The sequence below is a fragment of the Zootoca vivipara genome, chromosome 3, assembly GCF_965207765.1.
Source record: "Zootoca vivipara chromosome 3, rZooViv2.hap1.1, whole genome shotgun sequence".
NCBI classification, from domain to species: domain Eukaryota; kingdom Metazoa; phylum Chordata; class Lepidosauria; order Squamata; family Lacertidae; genus Zootoca; species Zootoca vivipara.
Genome location: NC_142586.1, coordinates 431,855 through 445,300, shown reverse-complemented (window position 1 = coordinate 445,300; position 13,446 = coordinate 431,855). Strand labels below are relative to the sequence as shown.

Here is a 13,446-nt window from a genome sequence, read left to right as displayed (position 1 = left end):
CATTCCCCTTTTGTTGGTATAAGGGTACCTTTCCAATATTTAGCAAGTAACATTCTGGCGGCTGTCGTCGCATATAGAAATATATTGGTTCTGTCATATGGTATTTCACTACTTATGATGCCCAGAAGATAAGATTCTGCTTTTTTAGAAAATGCTATTTTTATTAACTTTTGGATTTCGGTATGTATCATGTCCCAATATTTTTGCACGTCTGGGCATGTCCACCACATATGAAACAGGGAGCCGACCGCACTTTGGCACCTCCAACATTTGTTGCTCGTGTTCTTGTTCATTTTTGCAAGCCTGTCCGGTCCCAAGTACCATCTGTGGTGGAGTTTCATAAAGTTCTCTCTTAAGGAGTAACAAGATGTGAACTTTATACTGTTTTTCCAAAACTTCTTCCAATCGTCTATGCCTATTTCGTATCCAATATCTTGTTCCCATTTGCACATATTTTTGCTTTTCACTTCATAATTTGTTTCTGATTCTTCTAAGAGTCTATACATTTTGGAAAGTAATTTTTCCTTACTATTCAAAATTTCTTTTTCAAATCGTGTTGACTTATTTTCAAACCCCCTAGTGCTTTTGTCTTTTTCGAATGTTGCCTTAATTTGGAAATATTCCAACCATGATACACCTTTATCTTTCAATTCCTCATAACTTTTCAGAATAATATCCCCATTTACAATTTCAGTTATTTCCCTGTATGTCAGCCAGTTTTCTTTTTTGTAGCAATTTAGGGTTGCATTCGCTTCCAGCGGCGACAGCCACCATGGTGTTCTTCCTATTATTCTTTCTCTTGTTCTTTCCCACACTTCTGATAATGCTCTCCTAATCGTATGATTTTTAAATCCTTTGTGGTTTTTGCTCTTATCATACATCATATAGCCATGCCAGCCGTAAATTTTGTTATACCCTTCCAACTCCAGGGTGTCAGTTGTTTTTAAGACACACCACTCCCTCAGCCAAGTCCAACAGGCCGCTTCAAAGTACCTTTTCAGGTCCGGTAATGCAAAACCTCCAGCTTCTTTCGGGCTAGTTAGCGTCTCCATTTTCATCCTCGCCTTCTTGCCCTGCCATATAAAATCCGCCAAATCTTTCTGCCAGTCCTTCAAGTATTTAGTTCCAATTATTATCGGTATATTTTGAAACAAAAAAAGGATCTTGGGTAGGGCTATCATTTTTATCATGGAAACTTTCCCCCAGATGGAAAGATTCATATGTTTCCATTTCTCAAAACTGTTTTTAATTTCTCGCCATTTCTTTACATAATTATCTTTAAAAAGGTTTGTGTTTTTATTTGTAATCCATATCCCTAAATAATTCACTTTATTTTCTATTTTTATCTCTGTGAGTTTTGCCAGTTCTTCTTTTTCTTTTTCGGTCATATTTTTAGTTATCATTTTTGATTTGTCTTTATTTAATTTAAATCCGGACACCTCCCCAAATTTTTTCATGTCTTCCAATGTTTTTAATATGCCTATTTCTGGTGTTTCTGTTAGTACGACTAAGTCGTCGGCGAAAGCTCTAACTTTATAACAATATTTACCCATTTTTATTCCCCCAATTTCCTTATCTTCTTTCAACATTTTTAGTAGAGTTTCCAGTGTCATAATGAACAGGAGGGGTGAGAGGGGACACCCCTGCCTGGTCCCTCTTTCTATACTAAATTCCTCCGTAACTTCGTTATTTATCAGTAGCTTTGCTTTTTGTTTTTTATATATTGCTTTAATTCCGTTCAAAAACTTTGGACCTAATTGTAAGCTTTCACAAGTTCCATGGAGGAAACTCCATGAAACGCTGTCGAACGCTTTTTCTGCGTCGACCAACAACATTGCAGTTCTTTTACTGGGATTCATTTCTAGATACTCCATTAAATCAATAATTATTCTAATGTTGTCCTTAATTTGTCTCCCTGGCAGGAAACCGGCCTGTTCTCTTCCTATTATCCTCTCCAATAATTTTTTCAGCCTACTTGCCAGAATCCCGGTAAAAATCTTATAATCTATATTTAGTAGGGATATCGGTCTATAGTTCTTTACTAGACTCATATCCGCACCTTTTTTCGGTATTAAAGTAATTAGTGCCTCCTGCCAAGAATCGGGTATTTCCCCTTTCTCTAGAGCCTCATTCATGATTATTTTTAGCTTTGGTACTATAACTTCCTCCAAATTTTTATAATAGTTGGCCGAAATCCCGTCTGGCCCTGGTGATCTCCCTTCCTTCAATTTCTTTATCGCAATCCTTATTTCTTCTTCCTGAATCTCTTCATTAAGGTGCTTATATTCTGATTCCCTAATTTCGGGTAGATTATTATTTGTTACAAATTTTTGTATTTCTTTCTCATCCATCTTTTCCTCTTTATATAACTTTTTATAATAATTTATAAAGCAATTTTTAATTTGACTTGGCTCCGTAATTTCTTTATTTCCATCTACAATTTTATTTATTATCCTACTGGCTTGTTGTTCTTTATTCAGCCAGGCTAGCATTCTGCCAGGTTTGTTTGCGTATTCGAAGTATCTTTGTTTTGTCCATAAAATTTTATTCTGTACCTCAATGTTCAGTAAATCTGATAGATGTGCTTGTAGTCTCTTTATCTGATGCAGCAGATCTTCATTTTGGGGGCTTTCTATCAACTCTTTCTCTTTCTCTCTTATCTGCTTATTTATTCCCATTATATCCTTCCCCTTTTCCTTTTTGATTCTCCCCATTTGTTGGATCCCATATCCCCTCATGAAGGCTTTACTTGTTTCCCAAACTAATTTCTGATCTTTCGTCTGTTTTTCATTTATTTCAAAAAACTCTTTCAGGGTCTCTTTTGCTCTTATTACTCTCTGTTCATCCCTCCATACCTCATCGTTAAATCTCCACCTTCCTTTTGTTTTATTTTGAAATTTCATTTTGATTATCACCGGATTATGATCTGATATTGACCTATTCAGTATTTCCGCCTTCTCTAAATGTAGCATTAATGCCTTAGTTGCCCATATGGAGTCTATTCTCCCTCCAGACTTTTTTGCTTCAGAGTAGTGGGTGATGTCCTTCACCGTAGGGTTTTTAGTTCTCCAAGTATCATAGAGGTCGAAGTTCTCGGTTAATTGAAAAAAGGACAAAGGAAGTTTACCTGAGTCTCCTTTTCTATCTCTTTGTGTTCTATCTTTCTCTGTTGATATTACTCCATTCATATCCCCCATTAGAATCAGATTTTCTCCTGTATATTCCCACATTCTTTCCTCTACTCTTCTAAAAAATTCATCTTTCCTGTTATTGGGGGCATAAATCCCAATTATAATTATTCTTCCCACTTTCGTCTGAATCTCAACACCTAGTATCCTTCCCTCCTCATCTTGAAAAAGCTCTTGGGGGTTCAGTATGGGATTAACATACAAAACTATTCCTCTTTTTTTTTCAGCCCCAGCCGCAACAAAATCTGTTCCTAATCTCCTATTCTTTAAGACTCTTACATGATTTTTAACTATATGGGTTTCCTGTAAGCATATTACATCCCATTTACTCTTCTTCAAAACCCCCTCTATCTTATTCCTTTTATACTTTCCATTCATTCCATTTACATTCCATGAGATACATTTAATCTCCATTACTTTATTCAATTAGGACGCTCCTTCTATCTAAAATTAGCTCTCACGCTATTCTCTACTATTTCTTTACTGTGAAGACCTGTAAAATTAAAGTATATACGCAAAACAAAAGAAATTTAAACAGGAATGTTAACACTCAAAAATCATACAACAGAGAGAAAAGAAAAAAAAAAGTTCCTTTTCCTATGGTCTCTGGGGTGTTTCAGTCTGTTAGTTTGTCTCCGCCTAATTCCTCCCAATATTTCCTCCAGAAGCTCTTTGTATCCTCCACCGATCTAAAGGTGCGCCTTCTGTCTCTATAGGTAAATGTCAAACCTTCAGGGAACTCCCATTTAAACCTAATATTGCTTTTCTTCAACGCCGATGTCATGAACTTATAATTGTCTCTCTTTTTCAAGAAGCGGGTCGGAATTTCTTTCATTATCTCTACACAAGCTCCTTCTACTGTCAATGGATCAGTCCTGCCTTTTTGTAGTAATTTATCCCTTAGCAATCTCGAATTCAAAAAGATTAGGCAATCGCCCGGCCCTTTCTTGGTTTGCTGCTTATTAGGTCTTATTCTATGTACTTTTTCAATGTCCAGAGCCAGGTCTTCTTCCTCGACCCCAAGCCAAGCTGCAATGTCTTTCGTCAATTTAGTTGTTAACTCCTCATTTGGTGTCTCCTTCACCCCTTTTATACGGAGAGTCATCTCCTTTTGTTTCATTTCCAACATCGCCAGGGCATCATACGTCTCCTCTTGAGTCCTTCTTAATTTATCAATCTCCTCTTTGTTTTTCTCTTGAAATCTTTTCAGCTCTCTTTGGTCTTGTTGGGTTTTTTTAATTGCTTCCTCTTGCCTCTGGGCTTGAGTTTGAATTTCTTGCATTGTTGATTCTAGTTCTTTATATTTGGCCATTTGTTGGTTCATTTGACTGGCAAGCTCAACAATCAGATTAGAATTTTTTTCAATTTTTGCTCCCATGCTTTCCATCTTGCCATCAATTGTTTTAATATTTCCATCCAAGTTCATTATCTTGTCGCCTAGATTTTTTTCCATTCTTTCCATTATAGTTATTAAATCCTTCATATCTGTATTGTTTTCTCCTTCTATTATTGATGTTCTGCGAAGTTGGTTTTGAGTTGAATTTGAACCACTTGCAGTGTTGTTTTTCCTGGAGCCCATTTATCTGATCTTAGTATTCAGCTTTTTTCACTGTTTAATATGGCGCTGTTATTACTCGCGGGAGTTCCCTTAATTTAGTTGTCTAGACACCCATTCACTTGGATTGCAGTTACAATTTAGAGACCTTTTCAAAAAGAGAATGCGGGCTGTTTTGAAAAAAGAGCTGTTTTGTGGGCTTTTATGAGCTTTTTAAATTACCCCTGCAGTTATTTTTTATCCTGCAGGTGGCGGTGGGGGTCTCTATTTCTCTCTGTCCTCAGCTTCTTTCCCTTTAACAGGACTGTTGTTCCTCTCTTGACCACATGCGTCGCTGTTTAGGTTGCTGCACCTCTTTGTCTGAGCTCCTCTCTCACACGTTGTTTCTAGTTGCCTCTTCGCTGCCTCTTCCTGCCTTTGTCTTTTACAAGTTCCGGCAGGAATGGCGATATTGTAATCAGCTCTTAAAGGTATCTAGTCTCTTTTCTGCTTTAATTAGTTTAATTAGTTTATGCACGCTCTTTTTGAGACCTTTTGATGTTAAGAGTTAAAATTCCTTGTAAGTTTATAAACAGGCTGTAGCTGTGCCTTAGCGCGGTCCCCTTTTCCTTATCGCTTTTTTTTCCCGCTTAACACGCCGCGTTTGCTCCCGTCTTTCCCCTTATCCCCTTTGCGCTTCTTATCGGGGTTTTGTTTCAAATTAATCCGGTCTTTCGGGGGGAAGACGTCCTGTTTTTAGCGGTTATTCTCTGGAGAGCGCGACGCTCTCTCGTCGGGTTTCTGGGGCGTCGCTACTGGGGAGTGTTGTCTGCCCTTTAGCGCTGGAGTTCTCCGCTCCTCCTTTGCCTCCGCTGGGGGCTAAGGAATGCTCAGAAAAACCCCTTCTTTGCTCTGCCGTGGGCTTTTGCCCTCAGGATTCCCCCCTGTACTACAGTAGTTCTTTCTTCTTCTCCTTTCACACATCATCATGTGTGGTGAATTTGGGGTGTTTAATAACAAATAGCCTGCCCCAACATTTTCCTTGCGATTGGTCATATCAGCAGAATCAAGTGCCACAGAATATCTGTTCTGCATTTGTAAGAACTCAACCGTTTACTTGGGAACTCCCTGCCTATTGAGATCAAGCAGACGCCTTCATTGTACTCTTTTCAGTACAGTACCTGCTTAAAAACATTCTTGCTTAGACAAGCCTGCCTAGATGCTTAGAAAGTTGCAGTAGTTTTAATCTGTTACAGTATTTTAGCATTTTTATGTTTTGAAGTACTGTTGTGTTTTTTTCTTGATTTTCTTGGTTTATTTTGTAAACCACTTTGAGGGGTTTTTTTATGATGAAGAGGTATATACATTTTATTAAATAAACAAATGACAGCTGACACTGAGCAGTGAAGGTACTGCCCCCGCTATACGTAGGGCTTGAGCGCTCCCCCCCCCCAAAAAAGGCATTGTCTCCCCTGATTTTTATTCATGGTTTTCAATTTTCTTTCTGTTGTGTCTGTCTGTGTGTGTTTAATTTTTTTTTTAAAAAAAAGAATAAAGATATACTATCCATTACTTCTTATATTGTTTGTATGTTTGGGTGAGTGTACCATTACTCTATATTTACATGTGTATATTTAGTAGGGCTTCTAACAACATTTTTATACCACGTGTTAGTGAACATATGTGTACTACTAATATATTAAACTAAACAGACAAAAAAAATCAAGGTAAAATTCACCTCCAACTTTCCCTCAAAAGACAGGTGTTCTATTGAAAACATCTATATTTGGGAGCCCATTAAAATTGCAGTGTTAATTTTCAACACAAAAGGATAAACCACCCAGTCTCGTAAACAAAGAACAAGGAAACTGCAGCCAAATCTCCCAGAATTGAATGGAGGGATAGGCAGAACCAACATCTTCGTAGTGAAACGACATACCCACTCTGGGTGGCTTCCAACATATATAAAAACATAATAGAACGTTAGATGTTAAAAAACGTCCCTATACAGAGGTGCCTTTAGAGGTCTTCTAAAGATTGTATAGTTACTTAACTCAGGGGTTGCATAACTCCACACCCTCCTACATTTCTCCAATGAAAATAGGGACGTCCTAAGGAAAAGTGGGACATTCTAGGATCAAATCAGATTCTGTAAATCCAGGACTGTCCCTGGAAAATAAGGACACTTGGAGGGTCTGACATGAATGAGAGAAGTGGAGCAACAACAGCCACATAAAAGTGTTTCATGCCACCCCAATCTCTGAGTGGCATGAAATTCCAGGGGTCCCAGGCACTCCTCCAGGGTCTGTGTTTCCTTTTGGAAATGTCACACAGTGGAGACATATACAACCTAAGCCTAGATGGAGAGTGCAGAGCGTCACATCCCAAGAGGGTCTTCTCGCAGCTGTCCATGGAGGCGCAGGTCCATTCTGTGTCCAGGGCAGCTCCATCTGGTACGCAGGCTGAGACCCCACCTGCCTGCGGACTGTCTCGCCAGAGTGGTGCATGCTCTAGTTATCTCCCGCTTGGACTACTGCAATGCACTCTATGTGGGGCTACCTTTGAAGGTGACCCCGAAACTAATCCAGAATGCGACAGCTAGACTGGTGACTGGGAGTGGTTGCCGAGACCACATAACACTGGTCTTGAAAGACCTACATTGGCTGCCAGTATGTTTCCGAGCACAATTCAAAGTGTTGGTGCTGACCTTTAAAGCCCTAAAGGGCCTCGGTCCACTATACCGGAAGGAGTGTCTCCACCCCCATCGTTCTACCTGGACATTGAGGTCCAGTGCTGAGGGCCAAGTTACAGGGAACCAGGCAGAGGGCCTTCTCGGTGTTGGCACCCGCCCTGTGGAATGCCCTCCCATCAGATGTGAAAGAGAACAACAACTACCAGACTTTTAGAAGACATCTGAAGGCAGCCCTGTTTAGGGAAGCTTTTAATGTTTGATGGATTACTGTATTTTAATACTTTGTTGGAAGCCGCCCAGAGTGGCTGGGGAAGCCCAGCCAAATGGGCGGGGTATAAATAATAATAAATTATTATTATTACCAGCTGGCCCTGCCACGCGTTGCTGTGGCTCAGTTTGTTAAATGGAGGGTCAGAGTCCCCCTTCAGACTCCCCTTACCGTCAGAGTCCCCTGTTTTTCGTGTGTTATGTTTACATAGGGGCATCCCTGTGTCTCACCCCACTCTGTACCGACCCATTAGGTATCCCTGTTTCCTATTCTGTTCCCCACCCCACCCCAGCCAGGGAAGGGTTGACCTGTCCCTGTCTCGTATTGGGTCCCCCCACCCCATCCAGGCAAGGCCTTACCTATCCCTGGCCCCTATTTCGACCCCTCCACCCCACCCAAGCAAGGCCTTACCTATCCCTGCCCCCTATTCTGCCCCCCCCACCGAGTGAGGGTGATATGGAGGGGGTGGGGTGGGGGTTTGGTGGGGGTGGTTAGGGGTCCCGAGATGGGAGTTATGTATGTGGGGATTGGGGGGTTATGGTGTATGGAGTTTGGGAAGCACACGTTGCATCTGACCTCGTCCATTGAGTGAAAGGGATGTCGGGGTGTGAGGTAGGCCTTGATGGCTCCAGGGTGGCCAGGCTCTTGGGACAGCGCAGTCTCCGAGGTGGCCTGTTTCCAGGGGCAGGTGGATCTTGGTGGGCGGCGGTGGTTCCTGGGTGAGCGGCCTGGTCCGAAGCGGCCTGGATTTCGGTGGAGTGGTGTCCGGAATGGTATGGATCCGACCTCTCGGGGGGGGGGGGCTGGATCGCAGGGTGGGTTTGATTTTGGTGCGGTGGAAGGCGGGGCAGGGTGGATCTCAGTGAGGTGTGTGGATCTCGGGGTAGGGGCTGTCTGGATCATGGACTGGGTTTGATTTTGGTCATGGAGTCCGTTGGGCCTAAATTTCATTGGTCATCTGGATCTCGGCGGACTGCCTGGATCTCACGGGAGTATGCTCCTATTTCACCTATTCCTTTCATGTCCACTGGAGGTTGCTATGTATTTTGATACAAAATCAGGTATCTACCTGCCATAGGTGTGCCATCTGTCCAATCTAAGTTGATAGGGACGCTGTGCCATCCACATGTGATGCTGTGGCCAAATTTCATCACAATTGGGCAAGCGGTTTCGGAGAAAGGTGGGCTTTTCTAAATGTATATATATATATATAGATTGTTATTATTATCTTCTCTCTAAGCACAGGGTTGGATTCAAACAGACACCAGCCATTTCTCTGCCTCGTGCTCTATCTGTGTCACATAATTTCTTCCTCCTGGCTTCTAACCCACCTGGTGTGAGGTGATAGCTCTGTGTTTGAGCTGTGTATTGGATGCTTCTAAACCCACACTTGGTGAAGCTGACAGCAGTCCTTGAAAGAAAGAAAAATACTTTAAAGCTGTTGTGACACATGGGCGTACCCAGGATCAAAACTAGGGGGGGGCAAGGGGAGGGGCCAGGGCACGGAAGGGGAGGGGCCACTAAGTGGGCGGGGAAAGTGCTGTCAGAGGCGCCGGGCTGGTGGGCGGAGACAGAGCCCAGCCCAGCCCAGCCCAGCGGAGCACGAGTTTGGCATTCCCGCCAGCCGCGCCGCGCCGCGCTCTCTGGTTCCCTGCCGCGCTTGGCCTTGCCTGAGGGCGCGACGGGGAGCTGGAGGGAGGGCGCAGCGCGGCGGGAACGGCGAACTCGCGCTTCACCGGGCTGTGCTCCGCCTCTGCCCACCAGCCCTGCTTCTAGGGAGGGGCAGCCTGCGGCCCCCACTTGCCCCGCGGTGGGTACGCCCTTGTGGGGGGGGGCAGCTGGCTTCTGGAGTAGGGCAGCTGCCCTAACTTGCCCCGTGGTGGGTACGCCCTTGTTGTGACATGGGGTTCGTGATTTCAGCTCTCTTGACATAATATGCTGGAGACAGTTCTCTAGTAACACTTCTTTATTAAAGCAAACAAGACTGAGCTCTGAGGAGAGGAAAGCTACATTTATAGGGACGGGGGGACTAGCTAGAAAGGGATACATTTTGGAGAGAACACTATCAGGCAATCACAGTGCTGCCTTTTGGAGGAAACCAAGACAGAGGATCCAAATACAGCAGCTTAAATGAACCAATAGTAGCTGTACCTTCTGGAACCAAAAGGCAGTTACTTTTGTTTTGTTTGTTTGGTCGTTTAGTCGTGTCCGACTCTTCGTGACCCCATGGACCAGAGCACGCCAGGCACTCCTGTCTTGCACTGCCTCCCGCAGTTTGGTCAAACTCATGTTCGTAGCTTCGAGAACACTGTCCAACCATCTCATCTTCTGTCGTCCCCTTCTCCTTGTGCCCTCCATCTTTCCCAACATCAGGGTCTTTTCCAGGGAGTCTTCTCTTCTCATGAGGTGGCCAAAGTATTGGAGCCTCAGCTTCACGATCTGTCCTTCCAGGGAGCACTCAGGGCTGATTTCCTTAAGAATGGATAGGTTTGATCTTCTTGCAGTCCATGGGACTCTCAATTACTTTACCCTAATGCAAAAACAGACAATAGTAATACAGATATAAAACCCTTTGACTCAATGCACAACAAAAGTGATAAATTTTTAGATGATAAATGTTTGGACTTTAAAGTGTCACAAGACTGTTGTTTTTGCTGCAAGAGACTAACAAGACTACCCCTATGAAAAATAATTTAATGGGCTAGATTGTGAAAGAAACTACCCTTAAGGCAGGCTTGTAAATACCCACTTAACTGGATACCAGTAGCAAGTTAGGGCACTCTGAGGCAAATGGGTATGTTTGTGACAAGCACACGGAATCAAAACATGTGCACCTCACAAGCAGCACCTTTTAGGGGGAGCCACTATGCTAAATCATTGCTGCCTGCAGCCCTGCTCCCTTCCACTGAGAAAGCAAAACAGAAAACGGGATATCAGTGGAGATAGATAATTCTTACTCTTTCACTCTTTTGGCCTTTTTAGGAGGTGAAATGGGCCTTCAGTTGTACTTTGCAAAAAGGGTTGCATATCTCCCTCCTCAATAAACAAAGTCATGGTGCCATATTCTTAAAGTGATTGTTAGCTACTTTGGTTTTCATTATTCAAAGATTTTTCCATGAAGAACAGCTTGTGCCCAAAATGTATCGGGAAATACTATTGTGGTGGTGGTTTTTAAAGCACCATCTTGGAACCCATTGGAATGTTTTTAGAGACTTAATATTTGAAGGATGGGTCAGGAACGGACAGCCTACGATTTCCTGATTCTGATTTGTACCTTTTCTTGCTCCTGAACGGAATATAGTACGTATAGATAACAAGGTGGAGTCTTCTTTTGCTGACGGCAACAAAGGTGTGACCTTGAGCGGAACACCTGTAAGGACCAAGAATGAAGAATGCATTAACTCAGGCTCAGTAATAGCCTTGTATGGTAATAGAGCCAATGGCCCGTGTCAAGGTAACGAGAATTGGAACTAAAAATAGTGGCTGGCTGCTCTCCATTTGAGGCGGCCGTTTGTGCAATGCTAAAGCCATGTTCTATAGGAACAGTCCAGCCTTAGAGAAAACAGAGAAATGAAATGAGAAGCCACGACCCTTGACTGGATTGACTTCTTTCTTTAACCCCCATGCCACCCCTACCTGGGGTTGTCACCTGTCCTGTATAATACAGGATTGTCCCATATTTCGTCCCGTATTGATACAGTTTGTCCTGTATTTCAGGTCTTTTCTCTCTCTGCCAAGTTAGCGATCCTCTCCAAATGTATGTGTTCGAAAGGGCCATGTATTTAAGCTCTGGGTAGCCAAACTCAGACCAGTCCCAGAGGGCCCCCCCCCCCGTTAGGCCGCCATAGATTGTAATGGATTACTTTGAAGTCACGTCAGCAACGGATGAAAAAATAAATCGCCCCCAATTGCCCCGCCCTGTCCTGTATTTTAACAGAACAAAGGTGGCAAGCCTACCCTCCCCCCACCATGTTCTAAGAGAGAGGCCACTTAGTGTTATCTCTGCAAGGTTAATTGTTTTTATTGTGTAGCTATCAGTAGCGATTGTTTATTGGGTAACTATCAGTAGCAATTTACATTCTCTTGTATTACCTGGTGCCACATTTCTGAAAGCTCTCTCTTAATGGTGGTCATATATTAGTGGGTGGTCTAAAAACTCTTGTCCTGCCTAATTATATGAGCTGGGTCTGCCAGGAACTGGGAAGCCAGCAATACCTGGAAGGCTGCAGGTCCGGTCCCATCCCCCATATAAAATCTGATTCTGATGGGAAGATCCAGGCTATGGCATTTCTGTTCTCTCTTTTGTTTCCTTCAATTTTTCAATTTATTTATTTCAGTATTCATTAAAACAATACAAAGCTTCTTCGAAAGAGTCCAAATACATTCTTTACACTCATTGCATATTCCATTGCTTAGCTATAGAAAATCAAAAATCAGAATACAAAACAGAAAAAAAGAAAAGAAGAAAAAAGAAAAGAAAGAAGGAAAAAAAAAAGAAGAAGAAGAGGAATATAAAAAGAAAAAAATCGAATAAAAATAAAATAAGATCAATACAAAAGAATTCATATCGTGACATAATGCTACCACCGCATTCGGCACAGTAGTTCACATTCAATCTTTGTCTTCCTGTCAATTAGTATTATAATATAATTCAAACATTGAAACCTATCTGTCGATCATAATCTTTTTAGATTTCACATCCTTACAAGGTTATTCTAAACATAGCCATGTTTTAATCCCCTTGTCCGTTTTCTTTAAATAATCGTTTAAGCATTCCCATTGTTTTTTAATCCTGTCTTTTGGCTTTTGTCGTATTATATCTGTGAGTTTCGCCAGTTCCAGGTATTCACATAATTTATTTATACATTCTCCTTTTGTTGGTATAAGGGTTCCTTTCCAGCTTTTGACAATTAACATTCTAGCAGCTGTCGTTGCATATAAGAAAATATTGGTTTTATCATGTGGTATGTCTCTACCTAAAATGCCCAGAAGATAGGCTTCTGCTTTTTTAGAGAAAGATACTTTTATTAACTTTTGAATTTCTGTGTGTACCATTTCCCAAAACTTTTGCACATCTGGACATGCCCACCACATATGAAATAGGGTTCCAACCGTACTTTGGCACCTCCAGCATTTGTTATTCATAATTTTGTTCATTTTCTCTAGTCTGATACGGAGCAGAGGCGCTAGAGAAAGCGTGCCGGGCGGCATTTAGTGGCTCCTAATTGAGTCGTAAATAACTCAAAGGAGTCCTATACTCGTCACACAAGTACCATCTGTGATGGAGTTTCATAAAGTTCTCTCTTAAAGAATAGCAGGCTGTAAACTTTATGTTATTCATCCAAAATTTCTTCCAATCATCTAATTCTATTTCATATCCTATGTCTTGTTCCCATTTATACATGTTTTTATTTTTTACTTCATGTTCTATTTCTGAATGCCCTACAAGCCTATACATTTTTGAAAGTAATTTTTCATTACAATTCAAAATTTCCTTTTCAAATCACGCTACTCTATTTTCTAATCCCCTTGTTTTTTTTATCTTTCTCGAATGTTGCATTTCTGTTCTCAATTAGCAGCTCAAGCACAAGGGTGGGGAGCCCTTCTGCGGCCTGAGGGGCACATTTCCTCATGGGCCCCTGACCCTTCCTGGGGTCGCATGCCAGTGGTGGGAGAAGAGAAAGACAAAAAGCGGGTTTTTGACCAGTCCGTCTGGACTGTGGTTTGTATGACAGACAATTGGTTTTTTATCAGTGCTGGTCCA

The 13,446-nt window shown here is 42.1% G+C and overlaps 1 long non-coding RNA gene across 1 annotated transcript in view; it reads left to right on the top strand.

Annotated features, from left to right (window-relative positions):
• LOC148686118 (uncharacterized) overlaps positions 1-13,446 on the top strand; it is a 312,355-nt gene that overhangs the window by 204,633 nt on the left and 94,276 nt on the right. The window lies entirely within an intron of this gene.